Below are 25,528 nucleotides of genomic sequence, written 5' to 3'. Positions count from 1 at the left end.
TTCCACGCACCAGGACCGACCGGATCTCTGCCTCGCTCTCGACAATGATTCTCCACGCGCTCGCGAGAAACGACTTCACAACTGTCTTCATTTGTCAAACGAGTCACGTCTGCACTGCGTCATCAGAGCAATGAGCTCACGCGCTCGTCTGCAGAATGAGGGTCTTTGCGAGACTGGCTTTAGAGAATGAGTTCCTCTCACACTGCGCTCAGTCTGAGAATGAGTTCCTCTCACACTGCGCTCAGTCTGAGAATGAGTTCCTCTCACACTGCGCTCAGTCTGAGAATGAGTTCCTCTCACACTGCGCTCAGTCTGAGAATGAGTTCCTCTCACACTGCGCTCAGTCTGAGAATGAGTTCCTCTCACACTGCGCTCAGTCTGAGAATGAGTTCTCTCACACTGCCTCAGTCTGAGAATGAGTTCCTCTCACACTGCACTCAGTCTGGACGAGTGTCCTCTCACACGCGCTCAGTCTGAGAATGAGTTCCTCTCCACTGCTCAGTCGAGACATGATGTGTCTGTACCTGCGCTTCAGCCTTAGAATCAGTTGCCTTTCATCACTGCTGCTCATTTATGGAAGCCAAAACCCATATCTCAGAGATTATGATGGCGTGATTAGATGGTCCTTCAGTCAGTCTTATTAGACCAGTATTACACTGACCAGGAGAGCACTAGGTACTCCTTAGTGATAGGGGAATGGCGGGCATTGTTGGGCTGAATGGCCTGTTCTCGTCATTATGTTATATTTTTATGTTCTTATGTTAGGGGCGACATAGCTCAGGAGGTAAGTGCGGTTGTCTGGCAGTTGGAGGGTTACCGGTTCGATCCCCCGCCCTGGGCCTGTCAAATTGTCCTTGAGCAAGACACCTAACCCCTAATTACTCGCAACGAGCTGATTGGTACATGCCTGGCAGCCTTTCACCGTTGGTGTGCGTGAGTATGTGTGAATGGGTGAATGAGAGGCATCAATTGTAAAGCGCTTTGGATAAAAGCGCTATATAAATGCAGTCCATTTACCATGATATGATAAATTGACCTTCCAGTCTAAATCAGACTAAGACTTTCCGTGTGGAGTTTGCATGCTCTCCCCGTGTACGCGTGGGTTTCCTCCATGTAATTTGTTTTCCTCTCACAGTCCAAAGACATGCAGGTTAGGCTAATTGGGGGGTCTAAATTGCACATAGTGTGAGAGAACAATGTGTGACCTGCGATATATTGGTGAACCAATGCATGCTGGGACAGGCTCCAGCACCTCTGTGATCCAAACCAGGAATAAGAAGTATTCGGTATGGAATGTGAATATTACAAATGAAACAATTTATTTCACGTCTGAGTTAATTAGCATCATCTGTAATCAAATCTCAGAGAACTATGTATAATATTCTTGTCTTATTTTCTCTGTTTCATTTGGATATTAAAAAATCAGTGTTGTCTGAAAGTGAGAGAGCCAAGATGTTCTTTGGCCAATGTTTATCACTGGATTGCGTAGAGATTAAAGTTCACTAATTGCATAGAGACAAAACACAGAATCTCTGCTCCAACAGATTTAGCCTTAGACAGGAAGGTCACTGTATCCTTGAAAAGGCATAGGCTTATAATTAAAACTGTTTTTTCTTTCAAATTATTTATTTGGCATTGGCATAGTAACAAACAGTGTACAAATACAAATCATATTAAAATGTCAACTCATAAGTGAAGAAAAAAAAACATTTAAATCTAAAACTCAATAAATTTAAAACATGTACATATTACACAGAGCATTTTCTCAAACCCAGGAAAGGTCTCATTACTGGCAACTTTTCACAACATGATCTCCAGCCATTTGGAACGACAGTTAATTCTAGAATACAATCCTGGTTACAGCATCGTTCTGCACAGTAGAATGTCCAGTGTTAATTCAACTCTAACAGTGTTAATTCAACTCTTAACAGATTGCATTTGGTCCCACACTCCAGAGTCACACCAAATGTTATTCGTTAATAGTTGAATGAACACTGTTAGAGTTGAATTGACACTGTTAGAGTTGAATGAACACTGTTAGGGTTAGGACAACCAATCATGTCCCAGCACCTCCGATCCCATCACATCCTGAAGCCATGAGGGTGGCTGAAGCATCATCAGTACCCGGACAGGAATCAGGATTTGGGTTAATGGCTGCTCGCCCTACAGGTGGCTTTCAGGGAAGAGAGTGCTCATGGTATTTATCCTGGCTATAGAACTCTCCGGATGTCTGAGCACAGGGAGGCCTGTTCAGCCGTAGGAACAACACATGCGTTTAAAGAGCTATCAGCCGCGTATCTGGGAAGTGGTGTCATTAGTAACTCGCGGACGTGCGGAAGAAGACGTAGCGGTGATGTAAGGGAACGCGTGGATCCATAAGGACCGGCACTGCAGGGCGCCAGCGCTTTCACATGCGAAACTATCATTATGGACGCGTGATGCGGTTTTTCAGCTGTAATGGCTCCATTCCCATTTCAGCAGAAAATCCATCTTGCAGAGATAAACAAAATGTCTGTTTATTGCATTTGCTTGAGGGGAGGGGGGAAAAGGGAGAGGCAGTGATCATGACTGAATGACTGAATGCCCTGCAGTGATGTACTGTGCATTCATAAGTACATTTCTGAAGCAGATCAAATCTGTTTTTTTAACCTTTCTGTGACTGAAGTCTCTTGACAAGATCATTGCAAATACAAATTGATCCTTGATTGGCCCTACGTGGTTAAACAAAGGTTAAAAAATCTGAAAATATAATTAAGTTGATATGTGTTCTTTAGACTGCCTTTCATGAAAAAAGACAATCTTTTATTTTCTGTTCTAAGCACAATAGGTATAGGTAGTTAGTAACTCAGTAATCAGTTAACTGAAAATCACTGACCGGATAAGCAGTGATAAGCAGTAAGGGAAACTACCAATGACTTTCAATGGAAGTATTTGAACTACAGCAAAGCTACTCCAAAGAGAAATGCTGCTTGCAAAACTACAATTACTCAAAAAGTGTAGTTCCAACCACTTTAACAAAATTATCATTATCATGTTCCTTAAACATGACACACATGTGAGCAATGCCTTCTTTTTGCACATGGGGAGAACCACCATAAAGCTCAGTGAGGAGAATGTACGGCAGTTCACCTTTGGAAACTACAGTAAAGTGGAGAGCTTCTCACCAATGAGGATTAGAGGGAAAAGATGGAGGAGGCAGCATCTGGTCAAAAGTATTTGTAAAAGTATATATTTTAAGGCCCAAAGTAGTCGGAAGTTCCTGTAGTCAACTACACTGCAAACTGACAAAAAAGTAATTAATTACACCTGCCATTACACAAATTTGAATGTAGTTGTACTACCAGCAACCACTAAAAAAACTTATCATGCACAGTATTTAATACAAAACTATACTATAAAAGTATATAATATACTGAGTATTTTATGTGTGTTTGTCTTGCTATCTTAAGTAAGATTTTAATTCCAGCCAGTTTATCCAGAAACAGAGCAAACATTTCCATATTTACAGCTCAGCCCTGAACAGACCCAGCCAACAGAAGGATATGTAAGCTTTCTCAAACTGTTTAACTAAAATAGTTACCAAATAGTTCACTGAGAGAGTCTGTGATTGATTTCCATTTGGCACAGCCATGATGTGTCAGAACTACAGACAAAAAGGCCAGTGAAATCAAACCAGCATCGGGGAATTGAGCCAGAGTGGGCAGGAGAGAGGTTTCCACTTCAACCAGAGTGAGCGACCCACACTGGAGGGGCTGTGACTACAGATACCAAATATGATTTTATTTTCTTAAGCTTTCTATGAATATTTTCACCTTTGCACCCAATTTGCAGAACATATTTGTAGGCTTGTCTCAGAACTGAAGTCTCCTCCAAATGCCACTCCAAGCAGAGAGTCATTAGGCTGGAGGACACCACCCATGTGCACAGTCAGGGCAGTGTACCACCACCATGTGCACAGGCAGGGCAGTGTACCATCACCACGTGCACAGTCAGGACAGTGTATCACCACCATGTGCACAGTCAGGGCAGTATACCATCACCATGTGCACAGGCAGGGCAGTGTACCATCACCATGTGCACAGTCAGGACAGTGTATCACCACCATGTGCACAGTCAGGGCAGTATACAGCCACCATGTGCACAGTCAGGGCAGTGTATCACCACCATGTGCACAGTCAGGGCAGTGTACCACCACCATGTGCACAGTCAGGGCAGTGTACCATCACCGTGTGCACAGCCAGGGCAGTATACAGCCACCATGTGCACAGTCAGGGCAGTGTACCACCACCATGTGCACAGGCAGGGCAGTGTACCATCACCATGTGTACAGGCAGGGCAGTGTACCGTCACCATGTGTACAGGCAGGGCAGTGTACCATCACCATGTGCACGGTCAGGGCAGTGTACCACCACCATGTGCACAGTCAGGGCAGTGTACCACCACCATGTGCACAGGCAGGGCAGTAGACCACCATCATATGCACAGTCATTGGCAGTAGACCACCACCATGTGCACAGTCTGCACAGCTGGTGCAATCAGAACACAGGCGCCCAATTGGCCAGAGGGGTCGATGCGCAGTGAGGTGGGGGTCCCCACTGGACACCCTCTATTTAGTCATCTACATGGCTGACAATTTAGCTAACAAAATAGTTTAAATCTTTACAGCTATGGCAAACTAATGTCCAGTTATAAGAAGCAAAGCTGTTGTGAAACCTTTAAAAAATGTTTTTACTTTATTCTGCCTCACCCTCATACGTAGTAGCTTGCTTGCTGAGTGTTTTTTTTTTTTTACTTCCCAATGAACTGAATACATTTTAAAGTGAGGGTAAACGAGGCAAAGTGTTGGCAAACAAGATTACTGCATTCTTCTACATTTCACCACAAATTTAAAAGTTCTCTTTTGTTAGTATGGCCCTGCGGAACACGTGCAGTTCCATGATTGCTACATGCATGCCTCTGGTTTCCTATGAAGCTCTTATAAATGGCACAGGACATGCACTCTGAAGGCCAGCCAGTTTCACACAAACTGGGCCCTCCTACAAAATCAGTCCGTCCATTTGATGAAGCATTCCCATGAAACCCCTCATTGAGGTAATTTAGGAATGTCCCAGAGCGCACCCACAATCCTCACTTATGGGAGTGCGCTCTCCGTCTGTTGTGCAGCCTGCCAGGGAACTGGCTGCGTTGTGCTATTGCAGTGCCAGCACAGAATCGCAACCAGGAGAGGAGAGAAGACTCCCAGACAAAGAATGAGTGAACCACTGACTGACACATGCACACACACACACACACACACAGTCACACACATGCGCACACACGAACACATACGCTCACACACACACACACACACATGAACACATATGCTCACACACACATGCACGCACACACATGCACACACACACGCACACACACATACGCTCACACACGCACGCACACACACACATACTCACACAGTCACACACATGCGCACACACGAACACATACGCTCACACACACGCACGCACACACGAACATGTATGTTCACACACATGCACGCACACACATGCACACACACACACACGCACGCACACACACACATATGCTCACACACGCAAGCACACACAAACACATATGCTTACACACACGTGCGCACACACACAGCACACACTCATGCAACCGCACACACATATTCAGAAATGCACGCACCCAACCCATCCGCCCTCGACCACACAAAAGCATGAGCACATGTACAAATAACGGACATTTGTTTTTCCGAGAATCTTCCTGCGGTGACTTTCCACCGACGCCAAAACGCCATTCTAACGCTGGGACCCGAAGAAGATAACGTAGATAATGACACGTCAGAATATAACAGCAGGCAATTGCTAAAAGGAGATTGTAAGAGTAGATACTGTCAGTCTAGGCTTCATTAGGCCATTATGTTTATGGGCCCAGCCTTCAAAACGTCCCACTCGATATATGCTTTCTTCAGCTGTTGCTGCTTTTCTGTGTGTTTCTCTCTGGGAACATTGGCAACCGTTGGAGGAATATATTTTAAACAGCTTTTCCTGTTGTTGTGTTTGAACCCGGTCCAGGGCCGGTCTCTCTCGTGTTCTAATGTTTCCCGCAAAAAAAGAAAAAAAAGAAAACCTGTGGCATGGGATGTTGGCAGGAAGGGGGCGGGGCACGGGGCTCGCACAGCTGCAATTAAACGAATCGGCAGAGGCTTCGGCTCGGCCAACCGCTGTCACATTAAAACGGAACGAGCAGACCGCGCGAGCATCTCCGAATCTCCTCCGGGGGAAAACGACTTTATATCTCATGTTTAGCTCAGACGAACTGAGCTTCAACTGTCACCTCGTGAGACGTATGAAACAGAACATTCGTCCCAGCGAACCGGAGCGCTGATTTGGCTGTTCCATTTTTCCAGATGAAATCATCAGAGAAAATGTGTCTGTTTAGACACATACATACGGCCAGGGTTTTTTTTCTATTACTATTGTCACGACATGCTATGTTACAGGCAGAATGTTCACGAATACGAAATCTTTCGGTGATAAACCTTGAGAAAACTGGGCCGCAATCATTGACGAAAAACCATAAAGATATTCACCAAAAGCTAAAAGTCACCAAAAGTGAGGAATTTTTTGGGATTCTGTCAATTATGAGGACGGAAGAAAGGGTTGTAGACTGAAAAAACAGAATTTGTTGGCTGTGTGACAGTTTGATCCCGTACAGTGATGGCAATACAGCCATTTTATTTTGTTGAGTATTTCATTTTATAAAATGGGTCGTTTTAGGAAAAAAGAAATACTGTGTTCTATAAATACAAATATGCTGAGGTCTTTTTTAACATTACAATGGGCATTGACCGAAACTTCAAGCAGAAAAAAAGAATTACTCCTTGTTTCGTTGAGCCTTTTGTCTTTTGGTGTCTGAAATTTGTGTCGTTTATTGACCATAATATCTACATAGCCATTGGTAGCATTGCAAGATTCAAACAGAGAGCGCTCCATTTGAATAAAAAGTCAAATAACGACGGCCATAATATAAAACATAAAACTACTTATTTGAAACATGCCGTAATAAAAATAGCTATTTCATTGAAAATAAACAGCACACTTTATATCAATGTTAGTGTCTATGAGCTCCCTTCAGGGTGTACCAAACTGTGAACTCGTGCTATGAATCATACCATTAGTCCAGTGTACTGTTACATCTCTAACGACACAGTTGTCATATTCCTACAGTATTTTATTATCCCTGCAATGATCACAGACATTTTGCAGACCTGGGTCAAATACATATTTGTTCTGGATTCAAATACTTTTCTACGCTTTACTGATCTTGTCTGGTGTATTGGAACCAATGAAACACTCTTGAAAAGTGCAATCCCTGCCTTTTGGTCATATTGGCTGGCTCAATTACACCAGGCAAGATCAATAGAGCACAGAAAAGTATTTGAATCCAAAACAAATAAGCATTTGACCCAGGTCTGGTGTTTTCACAATAAAACTTAATTTTTAAATGTTAGAAAATTGTAGAGGATCATCAATATTACTAACTATAGACTTTAGTTAAGCTTAGGGGTTAAGGTATCACTGGATTGTGGATACTATTTAGACAAAAAAAAAAAACCCAATTCTTCTTTCAAAGTTGCCTGCACTCAATCAACCTTTGTTCTTATTCTGACTCAGAAATATACATAACAAAATATCAATTTTTCCTTCACAAACACTGCTTGCCAATGTCAGCAATCATAAAATCTAGCCAAGCTGAGCCTGCGAGAGAAAACAGTAACACCTGAATTTTTAGTGAGTCAATGTTCAGGATAAGAGTTGAATCCAAGCCACTGTTCTATTTAATGTTCCCTTGTGGCTGAGCAGGCCTTCGAGTCTGATGCGGACCATGATGTAAGACTGCAAGCAGACTATTTAGTTAGGCACGCTTGGTTAAGCACAAATGAACTTAATAATCTTAATGTCCCTCCAAACCAAAAAATACAAATAAGAAATAAATGAAAAACAAATAAATACTGTGGATACGGTGGAAAGTATGTGTAGTCGTACTGTATTTTGGAAATGCATGATGGCTAGACTTTACCTACCTCAGCAGTGCTTCATAACAGCCCGCACTGTTGCCCCCACTCCCACTCAAAAGCCCACAATGTTGCCCCCACTTCCACTCAACAGCCTACCCTGTTGCCCCCACTTCCACTCAACAGCCCATACTGTTGCCCCCACTCCCACTCAAAAGGCCACAATGTTGCCCCCACTTCCACTCAACAGCCTACCCTGTTGCCCCCACTTCCCACTCAACAGCCCAATGTTGCCCCCACTTCCACTCAACAGCCTACCTGTTGCCCCCACTTCCACTCAACAGCCTACTGTTGCCCCCACTCCCACTCAAAGGCCACAATGTTGCCCCCACTTCCACTCAACAGCCTACCCTGTTGCCCCCACTCCCACTGAACAGCCCACACTGTTGCCCCCACTCCCACTGAACAGCCCACACTGTTGCCCCCACTCCCACTGAACAGCCCACAATGTTGCCCCCATTTCCACTCAACAGGTGCAAGCGGTAGGAAAATGAAAAAAAAACCACCTTGAAACGTTCTTAGGTCTCTGCAGACCTCGCTTCATTCAGGAATCAACCAAGATGGAGATGTAATTTAGTCAAACAATAAAAAGAGGTGGAAAAACAGATGGAAGGTATGGAGTCGTCTCTCCATGACAGTAAAACAGACTGTGCAATCACTGCACAGTAAGAGCTCAAGGGTAATAAAGTGATTCAGACTGTTTTCATTACAAATGACAAGACAGAGCGCAGAGCCTTCATTACATTAAATCATTCCTATTCATGTCAATCATTCACAGTTTTGTCAATCAAATTTAGATTTTTGCAGCACTTTCAACAAATGGACATAAAGTCCATAATGTAATAAGCTTAGTACATATAAATGGAGTTATAACACACAGAGGCAGTAAGAAATATAGCTGTCATTCCATTCTTCAGAAACCGTGCTTTATCCTCATTTGGTTCAGTTCCCCACCAGACACTTCCTTTGGGTTCATTCTGAAAGCGGAATCCTGCTGGAAACAAATGTTCCATGCAAATTTAATTTGTTCAGAATCTACGTTCCATGCATAAATCAATGTTCAACTGTAAAGATTTAAAAAAACAATTAGCCAGTATTTGCCAGCATGAGATTACCATGTGCTGCTCATCATTACACCACTAGCCTAAAGCACATTTGAAATGAAGACATTTAGGATCACTAGTTTCTGCTGATTAATTTCACAAACAGTATATTTAAAACTTAATTATTCAAATACAATTGTTAGACTTCATGTGTGACCATTTCATTTAGCATACAGTACTGGCACAAGGTAGCTTGTTTCTTGTACTTGTGAAGAAGGCTCCCTCCAAAGATACGACAAGTGGGTAGGACTCAAATAATGTACACATGCACCGTAATAATCAAAAATTAAAATTAAAAATTAAAAAATACCATTGGTGTCAAAAATATAATTTAAGTTGAAATTTCAAAGAGCAAATGTGTGTCCATTTCAGCGAAACTGACAACTTTTAACAAAGCATCTTGTCGGGTAGAAGGCTACGGAGGCAGAACTGTGAGTTAAAAGCTAGTGAGGGATTATTCCTGCGGATTTGTGAAAGATAAGCCATCAGTGAAGAAAGACTGAAATGGGAGCAGCGGTCAGCTGGGGAACTGATGGTCTGTGGCTGCCCAGCTTGGCCTAAATGCTTCCAGGACTGTTAATGAATAATATACAACAATGCATTAGATGTTTAAATTAAATTAAATGCAGTACATGTTGTATTATACACAACTAAGTGTCATTGTTTTTATATCATTATGCAAGCTGCCCTGAAAAACTTTTTCTGGGGACCCAGACGCATTTAGAGTAATGGAGAAGGAGGAATAGTTGGAAATGTATTGTGCCCTGAATAATCGTGTAATGCAGGGATTCTCAAACTTTATCCAAGCCCCCCCCCTCCCCCAACTCCCTCTTCATATCTCAATTTATTTTTTCATTCCAGCCAATCTTATTGAAAACACGTGCTTACATTCTTCTGTAATGTAATTCTTAAACGTATTAACGCAATACAGGTTTGGCATAGGTGATTGTTAACAGATTACAGGAGCACATCTCCTGTCCAGCCCACCCAAAAATCCAAACGGTGTTCATGGTGCCGGCAGGAAGCCAGCAGGCAGTAAACAAACAGTACTGGTACTTCAAACAAACAGTGCTAGCACCTCTCAAACAGTACTGGTACTTCAACAAACAGTCTAGACCTCTCAAACAGTACTGGTACTTCAACCAAACAGTGCTAGCACCTCTCAAACAGTACTGGTACTTCAACCAAACAGTGCTAGCACCTCACAAACAGTACTGGTACTTCAACCAAACAGTGCTAGCACCTCACAAACAGTACTGGTACTTCAACCAAACAGTGCTAGCACCTCACAAACAGTACTGGTACTTCAACCAAACATCGAAACAGCGCTAGCATCTCACAAACAGTACTGGTACTTCAACCAAACAGTGCTAGCACCTCACAAACAGTACTGGTACTTCAACCAAGCAGTGCTAGCACCTCACAAACAGTACTGGTACTTCAACCAAGCAGTGCTAGCACCTCAACCACACAGTGCTAGCAGCTCACAAGCAGTGGTACCACCAGCCCTAAAGTCCAACTCACAACTAACAAGTATGATAGGAGTATTTATTTGTGATGCTTTGTGCTTTCGTAGTCAGAATTGGTTCTGGTTAGAGTTTGTTTTCAGTAATGGGTAACCAACTGAATAGACATCCAGTTTGCTCAATAGCTGATTCGTTTAATTAGCTGTATTTCTAAAAACATGGTTTAAATATATTACATTTTAATGCCAGTTTCCCTCTCCAGAAATTGTATTTATTTTTCGCATGGGTGTAAATAACACATTCAATGGAAAGAGATGTTATGTCATGATGTTTTAATGTGTTAAAATGAACCAAACAAAATCTACACATTTTTAAATGCATTTTTGTGTCTTTGTTAACACAGTAAATTGCTCTCACATGCAGGCAGACATCATCCGTAGTCAAAAAGAAATTCCAAGACAAAATTCATAAATCTACACATTTCCCACAATGCCCTAAAAGGCTGTATGCCCATGTGCATTATGGGAACAGCCTGAGAACCTGGCCTCACAAGCAAAATCTAGCAACGCAGCTGCTTTTTCCCCAGTGGAATGCTGCCTTAGCAATTACCTCTCAAAGAAAAATCTCTCAACAGACTGTACATAGCTCAGGCTGTCCAGTAAAATTTATACACCAAAATTAGCCTCACACACTAATCTGATCTGTGTGCATGGCATAAATTGCGTTTATCTAACAACAGCGTGTAGCATTGGGAACAATCTCACAAGATTGAATGCAGTTTAGGATATCCATAATCTTAACGATACAGCATTTGACTGTAATTACCTCAACATCTATTATGTTTTGTACGAAGAAAATGGCAGACTTTTTAGTGTCTTCCACATCCTACACTGAGCCTAAACCACTCCTTTAAAGTTACAAACACTAAAATGTGAGCATTTACGAATGGCAGTATGTGCTGTATGGAAACAGACTATGTTTAAGACTGATGCTTGGTTTTATATATGCTTATTTACTGCATATTAAGTCATTGTCTGCTGGCTCTGAAGCAGCAGAACAAGAAATGGCCTGCAGCGGATCACAGTACTGCAGGACTTTCAGTGCACATGCTGGGGACAAGAGTGAGAGGGAGGCCAGGATGCAGAGCAGGTTGGCTGGGGCTTTGCAGGGGGTCGGCTGGAAGTTACCTGGGGGTTAGCGGGGGGTTGGCTGGAAATTAGCTGGGGGTTGGCTGGGGGTTAGCAGGGGGTTGGCTAGGGGTTGGCTTGGGGTTAGCAGGGGGTTGGCTGGAAGCTAGCTGGGGGTTGGCTGGAAGTTACTTGGGGGTCAGCGGGGGGTTGGCCGGAAATTAGCTGGGAGTTGGCTGGGGGTTAGCAGGGGGTTGGCTGGGAGTTACCTGGGGGTTAGCAGGGGGTTGGCCGGAAATTAGCTGGGGGTTGGCTGGGGGTTAGCAGGGGGTGCTGGGGGTTAGCGGGGGGTTGACTGGGAGTTAGCTGGGGGTTAGGGGAAGGTTATCTGGGGGCTAGCTGGATGTTAGCTGGGGTTAGCTTGTAGTTGGCTGGGGGTTGTCTGGGTATTGGCTGGGGGCTGTCTGGGGTTAGCTTGGTGTTGGCTGGGGGCTGTCTGGGTTTTGGCTGGGGGCTGTCTGGGGGCTAGGTTGGTGTTGGCTGGGGGCCGTCTGGGTGTTGTCTGAGGGTTGGCTGGGCGTTGGACGTGCTGGGGCCCTGATTGGGTGGAAGACAAGGCCTTGGCAGCAGCCGTGCGGCTGAGAAACAGCCTGACTGACAGACTGGATCCGGCCTGAAGGTTAGGGAGCCTTGCCATCGCTGTGAGACTGAACGCATTCCACCACCTCCGGAAAATGACATAAAATCCAGGCACCAAAACACCGAAAACAACAAGCGTCTCTGTTTCTGCGTCACAGGGGACCAGTAAGCCTTCTGGCTCCAAAGTGCAGCAATGAGTAATGGCAGGACACAGACACACACTGCAGCCCCACGGCAAAATGCAATCTGGCCAGAGTTTACCTAGGAATACACTGAGCTTTCATTCGCATCGCTATCTTTACTGTTGAGGACAATACACTGATTGAGATTAAGCAACTTGGAACACAGCAAATCACTGCACTTACATCCTGCACTGACAATTATAACAGATAAAAAACTGTCTTGAAAGCAGTAAGTACTATCATCTGTGACTTTTTAAAAATAACATGTTATGTTTCATAAATGAAAAGAAAAGCTTACAGAAAAATAGGTGATATTCCATATTGCTTACATACTTCAAAAAAAGACTGTAAACTAAAATTAAAGGTAGCCAGAGGCCTGGCCTGGTAGTAAATGCATTTCAAGCAACATGAGGGAATACTACCTTTCATTTGGATCGACGTGATAGAAAAATATATGCAAAATTTTGGGGCTATATGAGGAGAAACTGATTTCAAGTCCATGGAGGTATATTCGCTGCTTTAAATAGCCACAACCCCAGTGACCTTTTTAAAACCCTGGTGGCACTTTAAAAATCATGAGCAGAATATTCAAAATGAGAGAGTGCATATCTGCAATGGTCAATCCAAGCATGTTTTCTGTATGTGTAAATAGTCAAATGAAAATGCTTTTTATTAACACAAAGGGCTAACACCCTAGAGAGTTGACAACTTGAACATCTGTAATAAATATAATAAACAACACAACTGTACACTAGTTAGTTAACTGGCTTGCTAAAATATAAGGAAACATTGTTCCGTGTACAAGCATTTAAAGAAAAAGTGAAGCTTGGTTCTCGGGCTCCTTCTTACACTCATTCTTACACTATCATTCTTAATGGAGACTTTTCTGCTCGGTCGCATGAAACAGGAGTGCATTGTAACTTAGCGGACATTTTGAGAAAGTGAACACCCGAAATGAAAACTACTCTGATGAATGAAAGAGGGCCTGACCTTGAGGGTTGACTCTGAGGTCCTCGGGCTCCACCGATGCAGAAAGTGGAAAAGCTTCAGGAAGGAATGAGAACGGCCTCATTCTCTGTACGGATCACCTCAGTGCACCCAGCCCACCCTTAGAACTCACACATAACTCACACAATAGCAAAATGCTATTCCAAGGTCCACACCATGACGACACCAAAAAAATGAAAGGAAAATTCATAACAAGGACATGATTAATAGCATTGAACGATATATCATTATTATAGTGGTCGTATGATATCAATGTTTTCCTTTTACACTTCCCTTGGAAATAACTGGGCTCAACGATATGACAGTTTCACAAACCACACAAGAGATCACCCACATTAGACGCAGAAAGACCTGTCAAAAATGCTATTTTATAGGATAAGCTGTTGAAACAGCCTTTGTAGTTAAACAGTTGGATAGTCTGATTTTGGAAGGTGGCCCACAATGACCAAAGAAATGAGCTTTGAGTCATGGCTGGACGTGACAGACCACGAGACAAAGGGCCATTTCGGGGTCGGAAGACAGAAAAAGATGTGTTTGATTAACTGAAACTGGAAACGTCCAAAATGCATGCGACGGAATCCACAATTACCAATAGGCCGATTACCAATCATTTTTTTTTTTTGGATAAACTGAATTGGAAAAGCAGCCGTAGAAGCACTACTCAGAATACAAAAATGTGGAGAAAATGGCAACTTACAGAGGTTAGCAGTATGCAGAACCCTAATAATTAACATCGTTTAGACTTCATCTTAATTTGTATACATTTAAACTGTATTATACCAGACAAGAATATAACTGCCCTGACACAAAAAACATACTGCAACCCAAGAAAATATCCTTTACAGTAAAATCAATCTGCATATGCAGGAACTGTTCCATTATCCCAGCAGACTACGGGAATCTACAGTCTAAAGTCTTCAGAGAGGACCCCCAAATACACAAGCCCGCCGCCAAAAGGCAAGCATGTAAACCAACCCACGCCTTAAAGGCAGGTGCGTACACCAGCCGACACCAGAAGGAGGCCGCTTGTTTTGGGACAGACCTGGCCTTTCTCCCGCTCTCTTCCAGGAAACCTGCGGTCACCGACCGGACACGTGAGCTCCGCGGCGTAAAGCCTCCAAGCCAGATTGCCTCGTGTGCAGCTCTGTCAGTGCAAGACCACAATGCACTGCTCTCTGTTCACAGGGTGCACATGTCTCCCTTCCATTAGTGTCAGGGGACAAAGATATACTATTCACCGCATCTCCTCTGGAAGGAAAATGACAGCTCCGCCAGGAGAATTCTGAAGCGAGGCGGCTACACCCATGGTTTAGCCAATCAGCTCGCTCCCCTTCTTTCCAGTTTGAAAGCCTTTCAAATTTACCTCCGCGTGAGGCCACAGTGCATCCAAATGAATGACTTAGCATTAACAGATATTTTTTATGAAGTTTTCATTAAGCCAATTATTAATCTGGTGTTCATCGCGTTCATTATGATTATTAATGATCTCCCGGTGCAGTCGCGCTTGGCTTTCCGTTTAAAAGAGCGCTTGTTTACAGTGGAGAGCTCTGCCCATCTTTCATTACCCCGCCAAGACTCCAAACTTACGGTCTCAGCAGCCGGATAAAAAATGTTCGGCCTGTTAACGGAGTGAGTCAATATAGCAACAAATAATATTTGACTTTACTGGGAAATGAATTAAGTGAAAATCAGGAAAGGGGTCCGTGCTGAACGCCAGGTTACCGTGGTTTATTAGTGTAGGCTCTGAGCGAATGGGAGGTGCCCATGTCTTTTGACCGTGTGTCTCCAGGTGAGCTGTTGCTATGTACTGTACGTTACTACACCCTACGGTGCTGAACTTTCAGGGTGTGCTGGTCCCAGCATAATGACTGCACATAATCATCTTCTCAGACGGTATACCTGCCGTGTTCTGTGACAGGGTGTTTGGGTTTCTGTTAAATTCATGTGTCGGTGCTCTGAAAATACTCCAGGACTGGGTGACATCGGAAGAAGCAGCTCCCTTCTCCCCATTCCACACCCTCCCCTTCTGATGTCACATCGTAACACAGTCATATACTATAGAGCAAACTACACGCTAATTGGTTCTAACTGTACTAGTCATCAATTTTTCCAACTTCATCAGCACATTAGAAGCATATTTGCAGAGGCATCACCTGCACACATCAACTGTATTTGTAATGGTTGAAATTGAGCATATTTTATTTTCCCCAGTGCATTTAAGTACTGTAATGAGCCGAGAATGGCATATCACCATCTCAATTAACTGGGAAAATAAATATTACTAATATGGGTGGTGCTGTTTAGGCTAGCGGTCACCGTGGCTGTAAGCAGGCTTCAGAGACCGGTCCCAGGGGAGGGGCTGTTGTGCTCGGCTCAGACTCATAAGCAGAATGGTCTCGGGACACTGCAGCATTGTCTAAGAAACCGACAGTTACATGTTTTCCGTGAAGAATGTCGATCGCGCTGAGCCAATTCACTTACGCAATGCGTCTGCGACTCAGCTCCTCCACTCGCCCAGCGCTAAGCGCTACTCTTGGACCCGGACTGAAAAAAAAAAAAAAAAAAACACAGCGCGCATGAATCAGTGCATACCTGTCTGACTGCAGCGAGACATGATCTAAAGCACACAGCACTTCAAAAGTGAAGTGCAGGATGCAGGAGAGACCCCCACTTTCCTTTTCACACATAATCTTTGCTTTGGCGCGGGCACCCGAGCGAATGCTTCGCCGTTTTGCCTCTGACCTGTGGTCTGTTAGCGTTGGACGACGCGCGTGATGCAGTGTAATGTGTTCTGAGGAGGGTTTGTGGAAACAGATTTGTTTGGCGAGAACGTCCCTTTTGCTTCGCGATGTTTTGTTTCTAATTTTTCTTTGAGATGTTTTGAAAAAAAAAAAAAAAGACAAAAAAATTCTTATTTATCGTGCAGAGCTGAGTTTCTGTGAAACATTCTTTAGGTAACGCTCTGCCATTGATGTATTATTTTTCATAATCTTCCTCTCCTTTTGATTTACAGTTTTTAGATAGGGCATCTGGCAAGATAAGTTAACACATATATCAATGCTTAATATATTATTGAGCTGATCCAATTTCTTAGAAAAAAAGAAACAAAGATAATGAAGGTTATTTATGGTCTTGTGTATATGAATAGCAGTGCATGATGTTATGCTTGTTTGTAAGAGATGTTGACATATTGGGTAACTCGCATGGAACTGCCTAACAACTATAGTAAATCATTCTTTGAATACACACCAGTAATAGATCTCTAGCATTATGGGTAGCATTGCAAGAGTGAAGCCCTTTTTTTGCATTCTGAGCAATAAGAATGCAATATTTGTTGTTAAATTGTTAAATAATGATCAGAGAAATAATTCAATTATCTTGTCAATAAGAGTGCATTATAACACCTGTCCTCTATACCCTTATGAAACCCTCTTATGCCCTCCAGTGAATCAGGTATTGACTCTTCCCAATATAGGTGAATTTCTGTATTACCATTAGTTAAGAACTGACCTCTTATTTAAAAGACAGAACTTATGGAATGATGGTCTTTACTGAACATCACATCTGATTGGCTTATTGCGCTCGATGCTTCTCTGCACACCAACAGGTGCTGAACCTCTCTGGCTCTGAAACCCATATGTCCCCTCATTATATATTAGATCCAATGAATTTAGTGCTGATAAGAATTCTTATTATTTTTTTTTGTTTTGTAAGAGCTTTTACCTTCAAGTTTAGGAGATGGTCATGGGGATGCCACTTGCGCTCAGTTCCACTAAAGTATTTGTTTTGCATTCCACCCATAATAGCAATCTCTTATTTACGAGAGTCACACTCATGTGCTCTTATATACGAGGGGTGCGCTCATACTCTCTTATATATGAGAGGTGACCTCATACCCTCATTTTTCGAGAGTCGCGCTCATACGCTCTTATTTTTGAAAGCCGTGCTCACACGCTCTTATTTACGAGAGGTGCACCCATACACTTTTATTAAGGAGAGGTTCGCTCGTACATTCTTATTTATAAGAGGTGTGCTTGTACATTCTAATTTACGAGAGGTGCACTACCTACGCCATGCCCTCCGTCGTGACGAGGAATGCGCTGATCTTGCGCGAGGTCGGAGGTGCTCAGCTGTTGCTTGTAAACGCTTCACACGTGTGTTTTCCCGCACCTGGCACCTGCTTGTTTGGAGATGCAGTCATTTCTGTGCCCCTCCAGTGATAGACCCACAGAGCCATAGCCGAGGTCTGACCCCCCGTGTCTTGGCTATGGTCACTCAGAAACCATTAAAAAGCAAAGACCAAAGATTCACAAGGACTGGTGGATCACTGACCCAATTAATGCACCGATGGGGATTTAACCTCTATACTTTTTACAATAAGTACAATAAGGACGGAGTGTGGCACAGTGGGTAAGGAACTGGGCTTGTAACCGAAAGGTTGTAGGTTCGATTCCCGGGTAAGGACACTGGCTTTGTACCTAACCGGAATTGCTTCAGTATATATCCAGCTGTATAAATGGATACAATGTAAAAATGCTACATAAAAGTTAATGTAATTCTGGTGGATCTTATTGCACTTCAATGAGTCATGCGAATCATTTGCAGTCATGCAGGAAGGAATAAGAAAATAGTTCCAGGATAGAATAATTTCAAGGGTCATGACATTTTTAGGTTTGAAGCAAGTGAATGCCAATCAGTGATAAAGCATTGTCCAACCACTTAGCCTGTATCAATAAGAGAGTGTTCCCCAGGCCAGATATGGAGTGACATCACACGAGAAATCCATCCTGTCCTTTTCCTCTGCAGAAAGCAGTACTGACTCAGTGATAACCCCTCACCATTAATGCGGAACGGGTCAGCTGGTTCCTCGGACAAACTGTGGGTTGTGCACTGTGCCTTCCTAATGTCTTTTACTTGGATAAATAAGTAACATTAACGGGTGAACTTGGGAGGGAGGGCTCAGAGTTGAGTACTCTGCAGAAAACTCCACATATCTCCCCTGTAACAGATGTGGATGCTGGCTTGGGTGTGCATGAACCCGTTGCAATATTCTTGTACAGAAACCCAAGGGAAGAACAAAAGACTGGCCCTCGTCTGTCCTGTTGCTCAGAGCACACTTTTGTCTTGTGTGTCTCCCTTATTTGGGGTTTTACCCCTTAGTCTGGGGTCAGGCTGGAAAATGCTCTGCAGTAACATAGTGGAAAGACCTCAGCCTGGCTGTTTTTCTTTAAATGTCTAGCAGCGCTTGGCTGAAGTAATCAATTTATGAATGTAAATTTGTGGTGTCTTTAATCATTCTTTCTTCCTTCAATGCTTTCCAGATTCGAAAGGCAGCTCGATGGGACATAATTTTGATCTCTCTGAGGGAAAATTTGAGCTTCTCTTGGAAGTACAAATAGAACCATTGTTCATTTAATTAATGGAACTAGCATAGCTGAGGTTCAGGAGAAGGACCACATGTTAAATACTCCCCTTTCACTAATTGCCTATAAGGAATATTCCTGCCCACTGCACCTGTTCCTTAGTTCCTATACTATAATTAGTTCCTTAGAACCAGCAATTATAGTACATGAGAGAGAGAGGGAACTGGTTCTTAAACGTACCATGTAAAACAAAGAATATTGGCTTTATTTTAGAAAAAAAAGCAGTGACATTTTGATCAAATGACCCTCTTCACAGAAGAAAAGAAGGTCAGTTGACCTGTGTAAATGACAGACTGGAGCACTGATTTCTAAAGCCATGTGTAACACTTAAAAAAAAAAGTATTTTTAGACTTAAGTGGATAATAACATAACTGAAAATTTAGTGAAGCCCTTGATACATGATTTTTATTCAAAAATATTTCGTTCAGCAGAAAAACACAGTTCTCAGCTGACAGTAAACATCCTCAGGAATCTCTTGGCATTCTCTGAAAATGATGCAGTGATCGTTCAGTTGGCTCATTACAGCGACGGCAGTAAAGTTTGGCGGCGTTTTCTCCGCCAGAACACATGGTTCACCATTATCTGTGTAATTAAACGAGCGTGTTCGAAAGAAGGAACGTCAAGGATATGTCAAGTTACACTTAACGTTATGTGTGACCGTAAAAACATTTCCACCTGGGGTTTCGCCGTGCAAACCGATTATTCTGAACAATAAAAAAAAACGCACTGACCTAACTCTCGATCCCAGAAAGACTTATAAATTCACTGTCAAGTGTCCCAACGCTTCAAAATGAAAGTAAATGTAAAATGTACGTTCCCACAGTAATTGTGAAATAAAACCATTGCGGTGGACTAGCAGATAAAATGACATTCCAAGTATTTCGCATTTGTTGACCGGCCCAAAACTGGGCAAAAAACTGAAAAACGGTCCTGACATGATCCCGCCTTACCTGCAGGCTTGTAGAATTATTACACCAGCTGTTTGTACAGCTGCGGCTGTCAAAGGTAGAGTCTAGAACATTCCCCAAGCTTGAAGAATGAGAGTGTTTTGAATAAAACTAATTACGCTTAATGTGCTCATAGAACCAAATCCTCTTCAAATCGTCGACTTGGATCACTTCTTTTTGTGCGTGTGGAAAAAATGCTTCAAAGTAGACCATATGTGTGGACCTCGAGTGGCATTAAAAAATTAATGTCACGCATATTATATTTGTCCCACATGAATTCAGTTCTGTCCAGAGTATGATATGATGTAAATGCCTTCCTTTTTATTGGAGAGCATTTATATGCAATGGAGCTGACCTCGCTTTGAAACATGCAAGACTCTCCAGCTGTGTCTCTCACTGGAATCTGATGAAGAAAGAGCATGCAGGACGTTGAGCTGCTGCAGTGAGTTTCTTTACTGTGTATTCTATATCCTTTGAGTGTCGTGATACGGCTGCAGGCGCGTGGCTCCATATTTTCTGTGACGGCCGCACGCTATGGATCCCTTCGCCCGTTCCCCGTTCGACACGCCCCCCCCCCTGGGCCCGGTGTCACTTCCTGCGACGCGCCTGTGAGAGCCATGCCCGGGGTTTCGGTGGCGAGTCTGAGTCCCGTGGCTGAAACTCTGATGAGTGATGGGTCCCACAGAGCAGCCCTCAGGTTGCGCCCTCCTCGTGGGGATGGGTGGAGCTTGGACGGGAAGGAAGGCCCAGAACACAGAGTGTTCAGACTGACATGGCGGATTCCAGAACACAGACTGGCTTCACTGACATGAAGAGCGGAGTGGAGGTCTGCGGTGCGGTCTGCACACATCCAGCCCCACGAGGAAGAATGGCTTCTCCCCCACACTACTACCACACAGTGAAACGTCCAGTGTTAATTTAACGAAGGGTGAGGGTACATTATACGAGTTGCGGGTTCCCGATTGTCTTTTTTCTGATTGGGACCAAATCGTAAGAAAAACTTTAGGTCGTATTGTCGCAAGGTATGAGATACCATTCCAAACCGACTGGCTTACGGGCTCCCTATTTTTTTTTGACACGTCAAAAAAAATTTGGGCACAATCGGTTTGAATTTGTCAGGTGTGAGAAGTCATGCAAGCCGATTCTGTGTTTCAATTCCCATTGACCAATCAGGAGGTGGCTCCGAGTATGAAGTTTTGCCCGCTGTGCTTTGCCGACGGTAACATCGTATAGGCTATGCCATCATCTGACCTGTTGTCACAATCTGAACCTTGTTAAGTGTGAGAGAGCATCCAATCGCCCAATGTCATACCCCTTGAGAAAATCGTATAATGTACGCCCGCCCTTACAGCGATAATTCAACTGTAACAGATAACATTTGCTACCACTCTGACCGAATGTTATCTGTTACAGTTGAATTGGCACTGGAAATTTCCAGCGTTAATTTTACTGTGCACCATGCAGTATCAAGGGGGGGGGGGGTGCACCTTCTAATATATTGTGTTTCCTAAGTTTTTTTTTTTTAAGGGGGAAACCTATTACAACTAGAACTTAAGAAGCAAAGGACTAGTTTTGTACGTTAACAGTAGGATTTACATGAGATAGAGAGCCTTGCCTTAAACCGCGGCAACCCCAGGATGTCGTTGCAGTGATTTAGCTTCCCAGGGTTTAGCTGAGAGATCGCTGTGCATGAACAGAACAGGAGGATGGATGAGTCGTGGGTAGCCTGCTACCCTACTTGGGCAATACTTCTCCGAACGATGGATCGTCTGAGGGGCTCCCGAGTCGAAACCGACCGCCTGGATTCCTGGGATTCTGTGAAACACTGCCTGAATGGGATGTGCCACGTGGCAGGTGATCATAGCTGGTTTGAGCTGACGTTTTTTTCAAGTGATATCAATGCTCATGTATATTTGTTTACATGTATTGCTGTAATGGTTGTGATGAAGAGAGTTTTTTTTCTGCACACACACACACACACACACAGTCTCACTCACATGCTCACTCACTCACACACACAGATGGAACTCACTCTTATTTTAGTCAGCAGAAAATGTAAAAATTACAGTTTGTCTGCCAGTTCACTGGGCCTCAGTCACAAAACTTTTCTTAAATTCTTCTTACTTTTGTTTTTGTTCATTCCTACCAAAAACCAACGTGGTGTTCATGGAACACATGCAGAGCTTTACTTTTGTGCGCATCTGAGGTGTATCAGCAGATGAATGCCAATTGTAAATTGAATGTGCGCACATGTTCATGTTGATTTGCATAAGGAAACACACCAGCAATCCCATTGAAGGCATTCCGACTTCAGGGTCGTGTGCAAACGTCAGCCATTCACCGCTGTCCACAAACATATCTGTGCTTCGTTTGTGTGGTCCCTAAAGATATGCTCTCTCTCCAAGGCACAGTTAGCCAAGTAATCCAAAAGCAACACACACAATTGCTAAGTGTTGGGTGTAGGCCTTTCTAAATCATGATCAATCATCATAAATAACTTTTATCAATAAATAAAAAATTACACGTATCCCCAACAAGGTTGTTATTGTAAAATAAAAATAGGACGAAAAGTGTGTAATGGAAAAATAGCATTTTTGTAAACTGAAATAAAAATAAACTGAGTTTTTGAAAAACTAAACTAAATCTACCAAACCTGCTCTTAAAACTAAATAAACCTAAACTGAAATTAAAATCAAAAGCTATAGTGACAAATTAGAGGTTATTCAGATAGGTTAGTTAATGTACTTAAAATCAATCAATAAAATAGCATGTTAGATATTAATATATTATTATATTAAAATAACAATTGTATTGATAAACACTTATTGTTAACATGAGGATTCAAAACTTCTGTGCATGCTTCTACGGGTGTTTCCAAACACACAGATTTTGGTCTTACCAAAGAACAAATTCAGATAAGAAAAAAAATGAATGCCGAGATGTTCATGGAAACTCAAAATCCTAATCAGGGACAGGGGTCGCAGATTATCCTTGGCTGGGAAACCATGTACGATGCATCTGTTTCATGTTTTGAAATGTAACAATGTCAATATGTATTGTCCCTGACAAACAAGCAAATAAATAAAATAAAACGAAACATTCGTAAGCATAGTTAACAATAAAATTTTGATCATACGCATGTTTTGTGAATGAGGCCCATTGTTTATAGTCATTGATAGCAATGCACTCATTAATCATTAAACACTGAACTGCATTCTGCTTTATGGGGCAATCAAAAGGCTATAGATGTACTGCAGATACTAACAGTTTTTTTATCTTTTCTTTTTTGCCAAGTTACTTGATCGGTAACCATTACATGGATCGTATTTAGACAGATTTAGAGGGAGACAGATTTATTTCAGAACGGCAAACCATTCCTAACCACAGTGAATAGATCATGGCGAGGGCGGGTGCATGGGGTTCAGGACTGATGCAGGCTTCACAGAGATGGAGTGGACAAGCGCTTACAGGGGCAGGCTGGGTAACTACATGAGAAAACTCTAATGCACCTCTGCCCTCTTTCAGTAAGTGTGAACATAACCTCTGTTTAAAAAAGGGGTTTTCTACTTAGCCATAACTCTGCCAATTGTTCACCATTAGCATCAAATGACCTGACAGAAGAAGTTTGCCATACATGGATAGAGTCTAAGCTTTAAATTGTGGTATGTGCATCTTTGTAAAAAGGAAAAAAAATGGAAGGACTTTTTTCTTTCGCACTGCAATTCCCATTGCATTCCATCGCATCAGTCAGACTGCTGGCACAAGCGAGGGCCAGAGTCCTGGAATTTCAGTGTTTCATTTCTGACACATGGTATCTCCAGATCATCTGCGGCCAAGCCCAACAGAGCTAACTGTCAGCTGTGGCCAGTTATAACAGAGAGCTAACTGAGCTGTAGCCAGTTATAATAGAGAGCTAACTGTGAGCTGTAGCCAGCACCTTACAGAGAGAGCTAACTGTGAGCTGTAGCCAGTTATAACAGAGCTAACTGTGAGCTGTAGCCAGTTATAACAGAGCTAACTGTGAGCTGTAGCCAGTTATAACAGCGAGCTAACTGAGCTTTAGCCAGTAACAGAGAGCTAACTGAGCCGTAGCCAGCACCTTATAGAGAGAGCTAACTGAGAGCTATAGCCAGTTATAACAGAGCGCTAACTGAGCTGTAGCCAGTTATAACAGAGAGCTAACTGTGAGCTGTAGCCAGCACCTTACAGAGAGAGTTAACTGTGAGCTATAGCCAGTTCAGAGAGCTAACTGAGCTGTAGCCATTTATAACAGTGACCTAACTGAGCTCTAGCCAGTAACAGAGAGCTAACTGAGCTGTAGACAGCACCTTATAGAGAGAGCTAACTGTGAGCTGTAGCCAGTTATAACAGAACGCTAACTGCGAGCTGTAGCCAGTTATAACAGAGCGCTAACTGAGCTGTAGCCGGTTATAACAGAGCTAACTGTGAGCTGTAGCCAGTTATAACAGAGAGCTAACTGTGAGCTGTAGCCAGTTATAACAGAACGCTAACTGAGCTGTAGCCGGCTATAACAGAGCGCTAACTGTGAGCTGTAGCCAGTTATAACAGAGCTAACTGAGAGCTGTAGCCAGTTATAACAGAGAGCTAACTGTGAGCTGTAGCCAGTTATAACAGAGCGCTAACTGAGCTGTAGCCGGTTATAACAGAGCTAACTGTGAGCTGTAGCCAGTTATAACAGAGAGCTAACTGTGAGCTATAGCCAGTTATAACAGAGCGCTAACTGCGAGCTGTAGCCAGTTATAACAGAGAGCTAACTGTGAGCTGTAGCCAGTTATAACAGAGCTAACTGAGAGCTGTAGCCAGTTATAACAGAGAGCTAACTGTGAGCTGTAGCCAGTTATAACAGAGAGCTAACTGTGAGCTATAGCCAGTTATAACAGAGCGCTAACTGCGAGCTGTAGCCAGTTATAACAGAGAGCTAACTGTGAGCTGTAGCCAGTTATAACAGAGCTAACTGAGAGCTATAGCCAGTTATAACAGAGAGCTAACTGAGCTGTAGCCGGTTATAACAGGGCGCTAACTGTGAGCTGTAGCCAGTTATAACAGAGCTAACTGTGAGCTGTAGCCAGTTATAACAGAGAGCTAACTGAGCTGTAGCCAGTTATAACAGAGCTAACTGTGAGCTGTAGCCATTTATAACAGAGAGCTAACTGAGCTGTAGCCGGTTATAACAGGGCGCTAACTGTGAGCTGTAGCCAGTTATAACAGAGAGCTAACTGAGCTGTAGCCAGTTATAACAGAGCTAACTGTGAGCTGTAGCCATTTATAACAGAGAGCTAACTGAGCTGTAGCCGGTTATAACAGGGCGCTAACTGTGAGCTGTAGCCAGTTATAACAGAGCTAACTGTGAGCTGTAGCCATTTATAACAGAGAGCTAACTGAGCTGTAGCCATTTATAACAGAGCACTAACTCAGCTACAGCCAGCACCGTACACAGAGAGCTAACTGTCAGCGCACACGCACACACACACAGAGGTATATACAAGACCAATACCATGGGCACTTAAGGCTTATTTCTCTGGGGAAAATATATGT

General features: G+C 43.1%; 1 pseudogene; it reads left to right on the top strand.

The window, feature by feature from the left end:
• Nucleotides 1–21,732: 21,732 nt before the first annotated feature.
• The window catches only part of LOC135236734 (putative nuclease HARBI1), a 29,123-nt pseudogene continuing 25,327 nt past the window's right edge, over nucleotides 21,733–25,528 (top strand).

This window comes from Anguilla rostrata, chromosome 12 (assembly GCF_018555375.3).
Source record: "Anguilla rostrata isolate EN2019 chromosome 12, ASM1855537v3, whole genome shotgun sequence".
NCBI lineage: Eukaryota > Metazoa > Chordata > Actinopteri > Anguilliformes > Anguillidae > Anguilla > Anguilla rostrata.
The sequence above is the reverse complement of the archived record's forward strand: the minus strand, read 5'-3'. Positions and strand labels throughout refer to the sequence as shown.